The sequence below is a fragment of the Salvia splendens genome, chromosome 11 (assembly GCF_004379255.2).
Source record: "Salvia splendens isolate huo1 chromosome 11, SspV2, whole genome shotgun sequence".
NCBI lineage: Eukaryota > Viridiplantae > Streptophyta > Magnoliopsida > Lamiales > Lamiaceae > Salvia > Salvia splendens.
The window spans coordinates 29,031,155-29,047,607 of NC_056042.1; the positions used below are offsets into that span (position 1 = coordinate 29,031,155).

General features: G+C 40.7%; 1 pseudogene; it reads right to left on the minus strand.

Moving 5' to 3' along the window:
• Positions 1 to 325: 325 nt before the first annotated feature.
• LOC121755280 lies at positions 326 to 15,704 on the minus strand (annotated as a pseudogene).
• Positions 15,705 to 16,453: the final 749 nt, after the last annotated feature.

The window sequence follows — 16,453 nt, forward strand, 5'->3', positions numbered from 1 at the left end:
AGCTCGGTAGCTAAATATTATATGTTCTAAGTGTTTTCCAGACTCAACACATCTATAAAAAGTCTATTACACAACGCATCTATCATATAAAGGAGATACTAATAGGTTTTGATCCTTTTGCAGAGGGAAGGGACAAAAACTAGTGATATTGTCCTTCCACAATACTCTTTCTCGTTCTGATATTTAGGATTCAGGCAACTTGACAGTCAGCAGTTAATATCTAATTAAAATTGCTCGTCTCGCATTGTTGCTAAGACAAGGACTATCTATTTGTATAATACTTACTCATCTAATTGCTCCAAACATTCCTTCACCACAATTTGAGTCATACCCCAGATAGACTTGATTTCACAACTTTGCGCAAATCCATTTTGACAATCCAGGCTGCTGGAATGGTATCTGAAATTTTGCATTATCTCATGTTTAGTCTCGAGAATTTAGTAAGAAAAGCTCTGGAGAGTAGAGACTTAAAATGCTTAAGTTGACATGGCATCAATTAGGAATGACGCTTGTATGCATCTTACACGACTCATACACAGGAAAATGTATAGGAATGATCACTAGTAAAGGCAACATGGGGTTCATTTCACCGTTTAATGGACTGCATTCCTATCAGAAATTGGATTATTACAATTACCTATGAACCTGATAACTTTTTGCACCTTGCCATACTAGTTTTTTCTTCTTTTTTTTGAGGAAGGGGGTAAATTCTATGCATCATTAGGTTACAAGTACAAACGTGATGAATTATCCCTTTGCTATAAAAAATGTGTAAATATATGATCTCAAACCCTAAAATGCATAGATCAACCCTAAAAATCAGTCTCCGGTAAAATCTGGCAAGGTCTACAGAAATGCAAAAGTTGGGATAAGGATTAGACAGAAAAATGGAAAACACAGTTTAAGTGGCATTATAATGACAGTCCCTACAAGAAGTTACAAGAAATATTGGAATCTGGAGAGAGAAAAATGGCGTGAAATTTATGCTATGACTAGGAGAAGACTTTAAAACGTGGGGCTGGAGAATATAAAGAAGATGAACAAGAAAGAAAGAAAAATAACTGAACTCTAGAATCAGTATGATTTATAAGGCATGTGCTTCACATTTACCTCCTCTGGTGTAATTGTATACATTAGGTCCTCTATTCTGCGAGAAAACTGGAAAAGTCGTTCAAATTGCTGCATTGGGAACATCAAACAAATTTCTCAATATGTAAACTCCCTAAAATCAAACCAAAGCAAAAATTATGACAGAATATGATTAAATTAAGAGCTTGATGATGTAAATGGATATTGAGAAGTGACTCAAGGGGATGAGGAGAAAATAGCTTGTAGAGATACTAAGCAAGAAAAGAGAAGGGGCGGAGGATAAGATGGAAAACAAGAGGGAATTACAAGGCATCTTACGGGATGCTAATGTATGATTTGTAAGATTAACTGATTAAGGAACAGAGATATGACCTCTTCACATGAAAGAGAACAACTTACATATAAGATGATCGAGTTTATAAAGCGTGTGCATGCTTGTTCATAAGCTTCACTTGCTTGGTGATAAAACTTTGCTAAAGTGGGCACAACATTGGCCAGGTCATACAGACTGCACAGTGTGATTAGCTTGTGAATATCAGAGTTCTTGATGGTATCCACCAAAAACAAATATCAGGCATAAAGCAATAACAAATAACATAATGTGATTCAGGGAATGACTAACTCTGATAGCAATACCTGTTTTGAAATGCTGCATAATTTTCTAAAAGCAAAATATCTGCATACTTAGGGTCTGATTGAGCAATTTTGTCCAATGTAGCAAACATTACAGTTACCTGCAAAAATGTGAATTATACATCTCAGGAAATTTCAATTTGTGCATTAAACTGAAGAAATATAATTGTAGTCAAGGAATACATAGCATTAATGACTAAATGAATTTACCTCTAAAAAATTACTACTACTAATAATAATTAGTATTATTAGTATAAAAATAATAAATGAGCTACTTCTTGAATTCTGAAACATAATTAGAAGTTTAGAAGAATAATATAATTACATATATCTCCCTTTCTTAACAGATTCTAGAAGAATTTGGCTCCAAGATCATTGACAGTTTCTACACCATAAATCAAATAGAAGTGGCACAGCAGGAAAGATAGAGAGAAGTTAGATGGTTTGTCACACTCTTCATTGATTCCCTTCTCAAATCACAGACAAAATATTAAACTCCATCCGTCCTCACAAATGAGTGCACATTTATTTCTTTGCCATTTTTGGATACAATTTTCCATCTTTCATTCATACTTTCTCCACTTATTTATGACTCCACTCACAACACACTCTACCTAAAAAAAGTAGCGCCCTTTTCTACTCACTACACATTCTACCTAATGTTTATTAAAACCCATGCCACAACCTAGTGTGCACTATTTTGTGGGATGAATGTGTGTATCGTATACATGATACATCTTTAGTTAGATCAAGGATGAACATACTGAAAGTCGCAACTGAACATTACTATGAAAACCCATAATATATCAGAATCTAGAAGAGACGGGAACAATAAAATCAAATCATATAATTTAGAGAAAAAGAGTTTACGAGGAGCACTTACAAACTTTGTGTACGCCCGATCAACCAAATCCCTCGATTGTCCTTGTATGTATTGCTCCATACGTGTTGCAAGAGTAGCAAATCTATGCCAAAACTAACAGTAAATTCATGGCTGATAGAGAAAGAATTGTTGAATGCCTAAGAAAGCCAAATTAATACACATGGGGTGAACAGAAAAAGTTCTCGAATTATACATCCAACTTAATTCCACAAAGATACTTAATTCCACGAAATGAAAATAATAGAGTCAGCTAAGAAATCCAAGTTACAATTTTCTGAACAAATTATACATCCAGCTTTCAGGCTCAGTTGCTTTCATTTGTGAACATCAGTATTCGGTGCATAATCATTCTGACGCAGTACTTTTAACCATCCCCATAGCCTATGGAAACTATGAGTCAATGTCGAATGTTCATCCAATATTGTCAAACGTTAAACTGGACCACAACATTGTTATCCATAATATAAGCATGTAGGTGTGTAAATAATAGCTCATCTGTGATAAGCATATAAGATAGGAAGCCCTAACTTAACCCAAAACCATGGTCAAAGGTAAAGGGTTGACTCCCTATTATATGCTATTCCACACTTTCGTGTGAAACCGATGTGGGATCGTATCAATCCATCCCTCTTTTAAACCGGACGTCCACGGACGGCACACGCCACGGGCCCACCATCCGCTTTACGGCCCTTTTTCCTTTCGGGCCCACGTTTTTTTCGGTGGCACCCCTTGGTCACACCTACGGGTAGCCCCTTTCCGTAGGACATCCGGATCCACGTTCACCGCACCAAATTGATAAGCATATAAGATAGGAAGCCCTAACTTAACCCAAAACCATGGTCAAAGGTAAAGGGTTGACTCCCTATTATATGCTATTCCACACTTTCGTGTGAAACCGATGTGGGATGGAAGGTATACAACCCTGGGGGATGGAAGGTATACACCCGCCGCAAAAAGGGGAAGGAGGTTGGAGGCAACGAGAAAAAGGGGGAAGCCGACACAGGGGTTTGAAGAAGTCAGCCACCAGCTCACGGCAGTTCAGCTGCTTTCCTATTCTCATGCAGCTGCTTTCCTATTCTCATGCATTCCTAGATTTATGCTTTTAGTTAAGTTTCGTTGAGTATAAATAAAGGTAATTAGGAAGCTCATTTTATCTTGGATAGATCATTTGTAATTGGACGACTTGCGTCGTAGGCCTCTGCGGAGGAGTGTTCTCTCTTATTAACTCAGCAATACAAGTGATTGATTCCTGCATTGTTATTCATACACTTTACATATCGAAACATAGAGCATCTCTCGTGCTCCCCTTCCTCTCCCCTCGCCTTTCACTCCTATCAATTGGTGCGGTGAACGATGGTGAGTTCTAGGGCAGACACGCGACTGGATGAATTGGAGAAGGCAACGGGCGACTTACACCAGAGCAACCTCTCGTTGGACGGGGCTGTGAAGGAGCTAAATACTCAGTTCCGTCGCATGGAAGAACAGGCTGCAGCCATGCTTCAGGAGATGCGCGAGGGCTTCGCATCACTGAAACTCAAGGACACGACCAGCCCCGCCGAGGGATCGTCTTCAGCACACCACGGTTCAAAGAATTCGACTGCCGGGGGTACACCGGCGTCTCCCATGCCCACGTTCGATGGCTCGGATGCCCTCGCTTGGCTGGCACGGGCTGAGCAATACTTTCTGATCGCAGGGACTGCCCCGGAGGATCGGGTAGGTCTCGCGATGGTGGCCCTGGCGGGCGAGGCCCTACCGTGGTACCAATTACTGCGACTTCGGGTTCCGGACCTGACATGGGCTCGGTTCGCGAGGGAATTAATGAAACGTTTCGGGGGCACCGGAGCGCTGAATGAATACGAAGCCTTTGCGGCGGTCAGGTAGACAGGATCCCTGAAGGAATTTGTCGCCGCTTTTGAGGCGCGCCTCGCGCAGGTTCCGGACATCTCCTGTCAACAATATCTGGGTTTTTTTATGGCAGCACTCCGGCCGGAGGTCAGGCTTCAGATGAAAGCCTCCAAAATAACCACGTACGAGGATGCGGTTGAATTGGCTCTTGATCTTGACTTGATGGCGTCGGCCCAGCCTCAGCGGCCGACCCCGCCTCTGCCGCCCGCCCAATCACACACCTACACCACTCAATCGGGCCGATCGAACTCCAAGGGGTACTCCCCAAACCCCACGTACTCAACGGCCTCGTCTAAGCCGGTGTCCAAGCGTTTCCGTAACGTGTCCCCGGAGGAGTATAGGAGACACATAGCAGCCGGGACTTGCGTCAAATGCGGGCTTAAGTTCGGCCCGGCCCATAGATGCCCCCCCAAGACCCTTAACGTTATGATCTGCGAGGAGATCGACGACGCGACCACCGAGTCCGACCCCGAGGACGCGGAGCCCGTGGAGACCGGAGCGGAACCACAGCTCTCAGTGTTATCACTAAATGGCTTGGACACGGCAAATACAATGAAACTTTTCGGGAAAATCGCTTCACAACAGGTCAAAGTCATGATCGATAGCGGCGCAAACTATTGCTTTATATCAGAGGAGTGCGCACTACGTCTCGCACTGCCTATTACCCCCACCTCGCCCTACTCCGTGGTACTAGGTGACGGCTCAACACGTCGCGCATCCGGAATGTGTCAGACCGTGCCACTAACCTTGGAGGCGGAGGAGTTCGTGGTGTCTTGTTACGTGTTTTCCCTCCGGAACATCGACGTCATTCTGAGAGTTGCATGGCTGGCATCCCTCGGCTACGTCATGGCGAATTGGCAACGAGCATCCATGGATTTCAGGGCACACGGCCGGCTGGTCTCCCTCAAGGGTGACCCGTCCCTCATGCGACGGGCATGCTCCACCCGCGATCTCCGCTGCCTCGAGGAGGGGGACTGCTGTTGGGTCCTCCGCGCCATGGAGAAGGAGGCCTCGATAGAGCCGTTTGGGATGGGTTCGACCCTCTCGGCAGCAGCCAAGTCACAACTCCTCGACCTGATCGGGAACTTCCCGGCGACCACGAAGGAGAGCGTCGGTCTACCCCCCCACCGCCGCACGGACCACAGAATACCGCTCCTTCCAGGTACCGACCCCGTTTCGGTCCGCCCCTATCGATATAATCACCTGCAGAAGGATGAAATGGAAAAACTCGTCGCCGAGATGCTGAGCTCAGGGGTGATCCAGCCCAGCACCAGCCCCTTCTCGAGCCCGGTCCTCCTAGTCCGCAAAAAGGACGGCTCGTGGAGGTTCTGCGTGGACTACAGGGAGCTTAACAAACGGACGGTACCAGACAAATATCCCATTCCGGTGATCCAAGAACTTCTCGACGAGTTGCACGGGGCCAAGTGGTTCAGCAAGATTGACTTGAAGGCGGGGTACCACCAGATTCGAGTGGCACCCGAGGACATTTCGAAAACGGCTTTCCGCACCCACTCCGGCCACTACGAATTCCTTGTCATGCCTTTCGGCCTCACCAACGCGCCAGCCACGTTCCAGAGCCTGATGAACGACATCTTCCGACCGGCCCTTCGGAAATTTGTATTGGTCTTTTTTGACGACATCCTCGTCTACAGCGCGTCTTGGGCGGCCCATCTACGCCACCTCCGTCAGGTTTTCGAGGTTTTAAACACGCACTCGCTCGTCGTCAACTCGAAGAAGTGCCTCATAGGCCGAACTAGCGTCGAGTACCTCGGCCACATCGTGTCTCTTGAAGGAGTACAAATGGACCCGGCTAAGGTTTCGGCTGTCCTTCGTTGGCCGACCCCGACATCCTTAAAAGGGGTTCGCGGGTTCCTCGGACTGACAGGTTACTATCGGCGGTTCATCAAGGACTATGGCAAGATTGCAGCCCCGTTAACGGAGCTCCTGAAGAAGCCAGCCACTCCTCAAGCCCGGGCCGCTTGGACATGGCCAACGGCGGCAGCCACCGCTTTCGCCTCCCTCAAATCGGCACTGACAACAGCCCCCCTGCTCAAAATGCCAGACTTTACGAAGGAGTTCGTAATCGAGTGCGATGCCTCAGGCAGGGGCCTCGGGGCCGTCCTAATGCAGGATCGACAGCCGGTGGCCTATTTTAGCAAGACACTCTCTGCTCGTTGGCTAGTCAAGTCAGCATACGAGAAGGAACTCATGGCCCTCGTCCTCGCCATCCATCATTGGCGGCCTTACCTGCTGGGTCGTCGGTTTGTCGTGCACACGGATCAGCGGAGTCTCCGCCAGCTCCTAGCCCACCCCCTGGCCACCCCAGCACAGCAAAACTGGGCGGCGAAACTCCTCGGCTACGACTTCGCCATCGTATACAAGGAAGGCAAGTTGAACCGAGCGGCGGATGCACTTTCACGCCGGGACGAGGAATCACCCCAACTCGCGGCAATCTCGATGCCGTCGTGGCAGTGTGACAAAGACGTGGTGCTGACCTGAAACCAGGTCTTAAATAGCATCTAGTTAGATGCAGCTCGTTACCGCTAGAACTAGTCTAATGTTGTGTGTTTAAGCTATCACTATGGCTTGAATTAGCTAAATAGTCCATAGATCCATTACTATGCATGTAAGAAGCAATCAGAAGAAATATTATGTGGACAGGAATGAGTACATTCTTACAATTAAAATGTCTAACAGCAAGGAATTGTAAACGTTTAGAGCTTTCGTCCTCAGGAAATATTATGGTCTTGGTCAAACAATCATACACATGACACAGGATGTAAAATGGGAACAACAGCTAACACAATCTAAAATACTATTATCAAAGATAAGAAATGGATTTTGTATGCTTTCTAAAACTTCAAAGACCTTGAGGTTGAGTATACCTTGGTATATATGGCAAGAGTCCCATTTGTCGAACATTTCGTTCATTTCTCTCAATCTGGTGGCAAGCTTCGTCCACAAACTGGAATACAGTACGTGTTTAAGTGGATGAAAATAACTGGTATAGTTGACTTTATAATGGTATTATATGACTAAGTGGCCAGATGTTATAGTCAGACTTGATATTTTCTGGCAACTCCCCTCACCCCCTAGATAGGATTTAGTTGGAACTTATAAGTAGGATATTACTCCCTCTGTCCAGCAATGTGTCCTAGGTGTCCTGCTTTGACTCAGGCACGGGTTTATGAAATGTGAATGAATGTAGGTGAAAAAGTTTATGGAGTGTGGGTCCCATTTGTATATACTACGGAGCATTAGTTTTATAATGAAATGTGGGTGTAATGAGTTAATAGAATGTAGGACCACTTACTAAATATAGTAAAAAGAAAATGGGACATGTAATGGTGGACAGGCTGAAATGGAAAAATGGGACATGTAATGGTGGACAGGCTGAAATGGAAAAATGGGACACATATTGCTGGAGGGATGGAGTACTATTTTAGGTTGACAGGCTACTTCAATCTCATGAAGTGATTGATAGAAATTAGAAGATCCTTTAACACATTTTGAAAACCAAACAGAAGCGTACACACCACACTCTGTACCCCTTTGTCTATTTCAGGAATGTGCTTTTCCTACTTGAACATAAGAACTTACACGACTGAACTGTGTAGAAATCCTGTTTTCAAGGTCATCCAGTAAAATACGCACAAATCCCGCTGCGTCAGCTTTTTGACCAGAAATATATCGTTCTGTTGTACCATGCATAGATATACAACGAAGAGGGTCGATCTTGTATGCCCAGTCCACAACAGCATAGAAATCTTCCTAAAATTTAATACAGCAAGAAAGAATAGAAGACGAAGAGTGTCAATAAGAAATGGGAACTCAAGCTATATATCAGAGAACTAAAACTTGCAGATTATAAATTTAAAATACCTGTATTCCATCAAGTAAATCGTGAAGTGATTCATTTAAAGCCTGCAGATCAGCAGATTTTTTACCTGCAAAATTGTAAGGGGGTGATGAGATCTTGTCCCAATGGAAAGAAGAAAGTATGACGTAAGATGGAGATTACCATCATTATCATTATCATCAATGTCCATGATGCCCAAATCATCATCATTTTCATCATCAGTGTGTACGTTTTTGTTGCCATTGACAAGGCTTCCAGGTGGAACAAGAGCTGGCACTTCAAAGCACATGAAGTGTGCGAAGAAAGAACTCTGGAGTTCAACAGCAAGAGTATATGCAAGAATCAAGTATCTTTCCAAGAAAACGAAAGCAGAAAAATCAACAAGAGACTGAAGTTTGAAGGAAGCTCATTATAACCTCATCAACTAGAAGAGGAATAAAAATGGTCAGCATTTTTGCATATGCCTCCGAAACAGTAGACGTGTCAGCACTACTAGCATTTTGGTTAGATCCTGCAGAACCATCAAGCCATACCGTTGGATTCCTTGATGCCTTAGTACTAGCACGAAGTTCATTTGCAAACTCACGGGCCTGGGGTGGAAATCATAACAATGTATGAAATCCTAGAAGTATAAGGTAAGATTTTATGCATATAAGCAAATAAACAGAAACACTGATCAAAATGTTTGTGTAAAGATCATATTAAAACAAAATGGAAAGATCAATTTTTCGTATCATGTAATAATTTGCACAACATTTATAGTTCCCACATTGTTAATGGCAGATAAAAGATCTGCTTGAGCCCTATGAGATATATACAACAGGAAATTCCCTTTCTATTTGGACATCTTTAACAAGAAAGGATCATAGGAGAATCATAATTTGGAACAAAGGTAGTATTTATAAAAAAAAACATATTCTGGGAAGCAGATAAATATCCAGATGGACTGCAAGCAATTCATACATAACACAGTCATAGCTCCAATATCGACAGCGTAACAGTGAGGCCAAAATCAAAATTACTTACAAAACCTTTCTAGACAGCGTGCAGCTGTAGATGCATACACGATGATACATCAGAAAAGAAATGAAGAGTTGTTTAAGAAATATCGTGAGTCCTCACCTCTCGACGTAGAAGCAAATTAAGAGAGCTGCAATAGGCTTTCCTCAATGGGCCCAGGCAATTCTTATCTAGAGTCTGCAAATAGAAAGTGGCAGAAATGGGGCAAGAGAAGCCCCAAATTAAGGCATGGTATGAAGAAATGATATAGCTCATGACTGTATGCAATAACATCAAACATAATATGTAGTGGTTGTTTTACTGTACCTTCAAGTGTTGCAAGAGGCGTGCATATGTCCTGCACTTGTATCTCAAATCAGCATGATCAGGCCTCTTAAGTTGTCCACGCTGTTAAAGACCAAGAAGACGGCAACATTACAATCATTATAGCAGACCAACAATTATTAATCAACAGTATCTTTGCACGGAATACCTGAGAGAAGTAACTCTTATCACTTATCATGAAATCCACCAAACTAGTAAAATAGTTCCTCAGGAATTCAGATGCTCTTTTGACAAAATTGTTTCTCAACTTGTCAAGTTCTGCCCGTTTCTCCCGAACCTGTTCACCACCATATCAAGTAAGAGAAATTATCCCAAATTTGTCATACAACACAAAGCTTCGTCAGGTATTCAGGTGAATATCCTTTTGCAGTAAACTAGTAGTATTTATTTTATTATTGTACTGAGAAGAGAATCTTCATTTATATCAGAACAATTCAAACTCCTCTAGAGTGCAATATATAATGTTATATTGGAGGATGAGTAACTACAGTGTACAATTAACCTTGGCCAGAAAAGTTAAAGATTCAAGGCATAAAGCTTACATACAGATCTCATGTTTGCATAGGTATGATCCAAATGGGGACCTTCAAGGTTTCTCAAAGCGTTTGCTAGCCACTCACAAGCTTCAATGTTCTGAAGCATGCGAGCCTCATCGAATGAACCCCCTGTAAGACATGCTGCATACTGCAATTGAAAGGAACAAATATAAAATTAATAAAACTCTCCTATGTACAGACTTAAGTAGGGGGAAGCTAGACTACAGATAATACACCTAATTCTATAGCAAAAGGCACATTCACAAACTGAAAAAAGCTATGAGGAAGGACCTCAGATGGGATACGCAGTTTTTCAAGAAGCTTATCAAGTTCTTCAATCAAAGATTTATTATTTACTGACTGCATTTCCAGCTTGTTGTTTCGCGTTTCAATCTGCAGGCCGCGGAACATAAAATATGTTAGCAAACTACCGATAATGCACTTCTTTTTTAAAAGAATTAGAAAAATAACTCAAATGTATCAGGTAATATATGGATCAAAGTACATGGATTAAATTAGTTTGGATGTATGGTATGTGCTCGAACCAAGCATAAGTGGTGAAATCCAACAATGAGAATATACATAGTCAACTTATATTTTGTTCTAATCACATCACTCTTGTTCAAAAGTGGGAGCAAACATCAGTGGGAAAAATAAGGTGTTTGTGGTATATAAAAGTAGGTCGCTAGGCAAACTTTTCCATATCAGATTACAGTTTGTAGAGATCTTTACCGATTCTATGTCCTCCCTCATGTGGCGAAGTTTCAAATTGAAAATCCCTAGCCATTCATCCATGTCCTCCACACAGCTAGTAGCTGACTCAAGCCCCTGTAATACCTGCAGGAAAAATTTATGAATTTATACATATTGCTACTTGCCAGCATAAAAAAGCATAACTGAATCTAATTAGACACGAGAACAAAAAGGGGCACCACTATCCATCCAACCTTTCAGTGTTCCAAAAGTCTAAGTGCATGGAAATTCCACAAAAAGAACAGATATCTCACATAATCATTAGGATCACATAACTAACCTACCTCATTTATTAAAGGTTCATTTTCTAAAATTGAATGCACATTTGCTGCTTCTAATGCTTGAAGCTCTCGCTTCAACCGCTCAGAAAATGCTTCAGCTTCACCGATCCCCATAACATATCTGTAGATCAATGATTACCAATACCCATAGCTCTCGGTCAAATAACACAAAAATTAGAGCGAAATCATACAAATGAGTCTGAGGCAAACTGTGAAGAAAGGGCATATGGACTATGGAGATAGCTAGAATAACAGAAATAGTAAGACAGTATACTGACTCAACCCACATAATTTCTCTACAAGAACGCAGAAATAAGCAATGTTAAAGATTATAATGATAACCCATAGTCCTCGCATATAATGAACAACATTCTTATGGCCCTGGACTAATGAACATGAATAAAAGAACTAACTACTCCTTCAAATTCATGGCAATCGTCAATCAAAGGACCCATAGTAAAACATGTCAACAATGGCAAGTCGCAGGAAAATAAAGATAAAGCTCTTAATTTAAGGGTATGCAGTTAGATTAAAATTTACAAAACTAATTAACATGAAAATCTATTTTTAATTTTCCATGGTTTATTCAGTCCTCTGAGCTTTATTTAATAGAAATACAAAATGAAGGATCAAATGAAAATAGCTTAATATAAAGCACAAGGAAACAAAAATCATTAAAAGATAGTCAAGAGAGGATTAGCATTTTTTTACGTAAATTTCACAGAGCGGGAAAGTATGAAAATGAGGACAATAAATCAATAAAAGTACAGGTGGTTAAAAATAATAACTGTGAATTTCACTTAAAACTCCAGGCCAATTTAAAGGGGATTCTTTCTTTGTTGTGGAGGGAGTATGTTTTATTGGTAACATGTAAAACATTTTAGCAGTGTCATTTGGGGAATCAAGGAATTGTGAAATTTCGAGCATTTAAACAAACAGGGTACAGGTTTCAACTATTGAGAATTAGTGTTAAGCATTAGTTTACTAAATGAATGGCACAACCTTCATAAATTATACTGAAGGATTTTCATGCTCGAAGCTCAATCTGCAAAAAATTTCCTCTCTTAATTTGCATACACTCATATGTAAACTGAAATGTTCATTGTTTCTTCTTAGTAATGCATTTAGATTTCAAATAAGAATCAATATTAGCCATAGAATCATCGTTCAGAATCTAGAAATCAATAAGAATACTCAAGGTTATACATCTAAAGGAACTAGATGAAGACTTATCAATGGCATACTACCTTATCCCAAATGTATTGGAACTAAGCCAACCCAACTTCCCGCAAATTAACTCACACTAGCTGTCCCTGAATCGATTACGTTTAAAGACTCTTCTCCTAAGAAATTGCAATTTTATGCATGAACAAGTATACGTCACAAACCATATCTGGTAAAAACTGGATTTCTTCCTAATCAAGATTGAGATACCATGATGCTTTCTTGGTTCCACTTGTAAACATTGCATTACAATAGTAGTTATAACTAGTTTGACTATATTCTAAGAGCTCAGCGCAAGGAAGTAAGCTTAGAATCAAATAAAGTACATACGTTCCTAAAAGAGCCTCCATATCCTCTTCCTCCACTTGAGATACAAGTTCCCTTTCAACAGTCACTTTTGTGTCAGTTTCTGCAACTGCAGCCACAATAGGCCCATCTTGAACAACACCTTGTTGCTTAGAAATGGCTGGTGTATTTTCCTGTAGAAGATACAAAATAAACTCTGATTATAAAAACGAGTATAACTATTACAATCATGGTCCTGTACACTATACAGAATTACAGATCATATCAATTACACAGAAAACTGATAAATTGATGTATATACTCTCTTATAATCTGAAGTCTGAACAGTTATCCATTAAGTGCATCAACCAAGTATCATAAAGAGGTTTGTCCAGGCATGCATAGATATCATGAAATTCATAAAGATACTTGGGAAGGAAATAGAACAATAAGCAATTCCCTAAACGAATCATTATCAGTACATTGAATGGTCTGTGAAAGGAAGATAAGTATTTTAAAAAATTAAAATAATACAGTGCCCTGAGTCAAAGAATTGAAAAAATAATGTTAAATATATTTGTTTGACTATGGTTGAAAAAGTGATGGCAACATTAATAACCAAATTTATATCATGCTGCACCTTAGCCCAAAGAGCCATCTCCACAACGTCTATACCAACAACTTTAGGAAGACGTCCCAGCACATCCTTGCAGATATTTAAGATGCAAAGCAGTAGACGGTTCCTACGACACATCGACGCCAACATAGAAGAGGGGGAGGGGGATTCATCAGCAGAGGAAGAAGGTGAGAGGAAAATCATAACCAATAACTTCCTGAAGGGGCATACCTGTCATCAACATTGCGCATTGTCCACTGAGATGGGGCAACACTCTGATTTCTGAGGTTATCGAATCCCTTGATAAACAAGATCAGCATTAATCACTTTCACAACATTTGTTTAGCAAGGATCATTTACTTATAGAGATAAATATTTGTAGTGAGGATGTATATAGAGGCTAAGGATCTATATACCAGCATAAAAGTACATCCACTCGGATCATTTGTAACGACGTCAACTTTTGATAGATGCTTCAGCTTGTATAGTTTTGCAGGCTATACATCAAAGGAAAAAGAATGTAAGCCAAAACATACTTCAAACCCTCAAAACAAAGTGATATGCCTGATAATCAGAAAGGTGTCAGATATATGCAAATTTAAAATTCAGTTTTCTATCCCAGTGTTAAATCTACACTTTGCTCACAAGTAATTCAGTGCTCATGGATTATAAGCTTGAGTTGTTAAAATTGTTGCTCAATATTCATGAAACCATGTAACGATTCTATACTGTGGTGAGGAAGAAGAAACCAACACAATATATGAACAAATATAGTTTATATCATAAAAACTTTAAAAGAAGATACTATGATACTTACTTCAAGAACACCTCCAGTGGAATATTTTAACACACGAAGAAACACTGATGCTCCTTGGCCTTTTGCCTTTGCTGCAAGCAACATATGGATCAATTAGACAAACATCAATAACATAACATGATCAACATATTTTATTAGAGCAGCTAATACTGTTCCACCAGTTACTATTAAAATATTCACACTATGCACCCAATCAACATAAAGAAAAGGTCAGTCATCTGTTATGTAGCTCATCAAGATCAGATGAAAGCCTTGAAGATAATCGATAAACCACATTAAAGACCTACATAACTGTATTCAAGCAATGTTTTTTAGATGAGGAAGGGGATGGAAAGAAATTTATTTCGAACAGTGCTAACAATACCAACATGCCCAAAATTGAAGCAAACACATGTTTCCCAGCATTCGACGGACCATTTCTAATTCAAGTCCCTTCAGTCATGTCAAGCTAATGTATTAGCATGAATATGTGTCTTTCCAGTTCCACATATATTCAGAACATGAGTACGGTAATCCCGCCGTACAGGCTATCTTCATTTAAATAGCAAAAAACACATGCACATAGTTAAAAGAATTCAAACAAATTTCCCCAAACCTAGGTATACCCAAGAATCTAAATATAGCAAAGTTGACATTGATGTATCCATACACAATTTCTGATGCTAACTGAAACTGACTTGACAATAGACCTCTAAAATTAGTTAAACACAACTTATGCCAAACCTGGAACCTAACAGGATAAGATCGTAACTCGAGACACGCTCAAACTCAAGGTTTAGAAGAGTAAAAATGCTCTGAGTAGCAACTATTTCCCCTAAGAGCCTCGCTACCAATGTTCACAGCCAAAACTAACCCAAGCCTTAGTTTACTAAACCACAAGCACATCGAACACGCAATTACTCTCCATCGAAGTTCCAGTAATCCTTGCTAGTTGTCGACCAATTATCAAGTCAATTAGGATAACTAATTCAAGCAGGCGACATAAAACGAGTACTACGCTAATCATCTCCTCGCAAAACGAGTAAAATTAAGCGAAATAATAGTAAGTGGAAACGAATCGAATAGCAATACTCGAAATGGCGAGAACTCGGGGCTTGGCCATGTGATTGCGTCCTAATTTTCCGGATTTGGCCCAGATCCCTCGGCTCTTGGCCACTCTGATCGACATGAGGATCTCCTGATCGGTGCCCTCGATCGCCGCCGCGCAGGCTCTCCGGAGCTCCTCGTCGTCGGCGCTCGACTTCGCCATTGTTGCTCAGCTCCGAAGAAAGAGAAAATGAGTTGGAAGCTGGGGTTTACAGTTAAGAGGCGAAGGAGGAAAGCTAATGACGAGGAAACCAGCAGAAATTCAAGTCAGATGAATGTCAAATAAATTGCGCTACTGTAAGAAAGCATCATCACTCAATCGAGTCTCCATATTTACATTTTCTTTATGTATGTTTCTATCATAATGTTTCTAGTTCTAAGTTTCCATTTGAGAGTAAATCATACGATTATTACCAAGTTCAAACTTAATTCATTTATTGCTTCAACAATTTTTTTTTATTTGTCAAATAATTAAAAGTTTAGAAGCTATTCAAATGTAACACAGTCCAGATAAACTTTCTAGAAGTCAATTCAGATATATTCGATCAGTAAAAGTGGAGAGATTTAAATAACAAAATATACTATTCTCCAAATCTCCCCGGCTAATATAAATAGTCCAAACGCGGAAGAGTCTTAGGACGTGTTTGATATGAGGAAAATGTCGGTCAAACTATGTTAAGAAACAAAATAAGATTTTGACCAACCAGGCAACACATATGTAAAACGCATGTATCGATCACACGCAGCTAAAGTATTAGTCGTGATCTGCCCCTTCCTATTCCGAAACTTGGGCTTGTGTTCGTTTCGGACTTGTACATTGATGTAAGTTCCATCAAGAGCTCCCAAACACCCCTGGACGAAAAAAAAGAACTAAGTCAAATTATTTTATGAGCCGCATGATCAAACTTGTATTCGAGTATACAACCAAATAAATGACAAATAGGAATACACGCCTTAAAATGTTTCCACCCGCCAATCAACGCAACCTTCTTTGATTGGTTCGGGTTTCACAACGAACATAGAATGCATTTTCAATACGGTCTCCATTACCTCGTGCACGTACCGTGAAACAGTATCCCCTGACCTCAAAAATCAAAACGGACAATTCGGTTCTTCTTATGATGCGCTAATACACCTAGGAA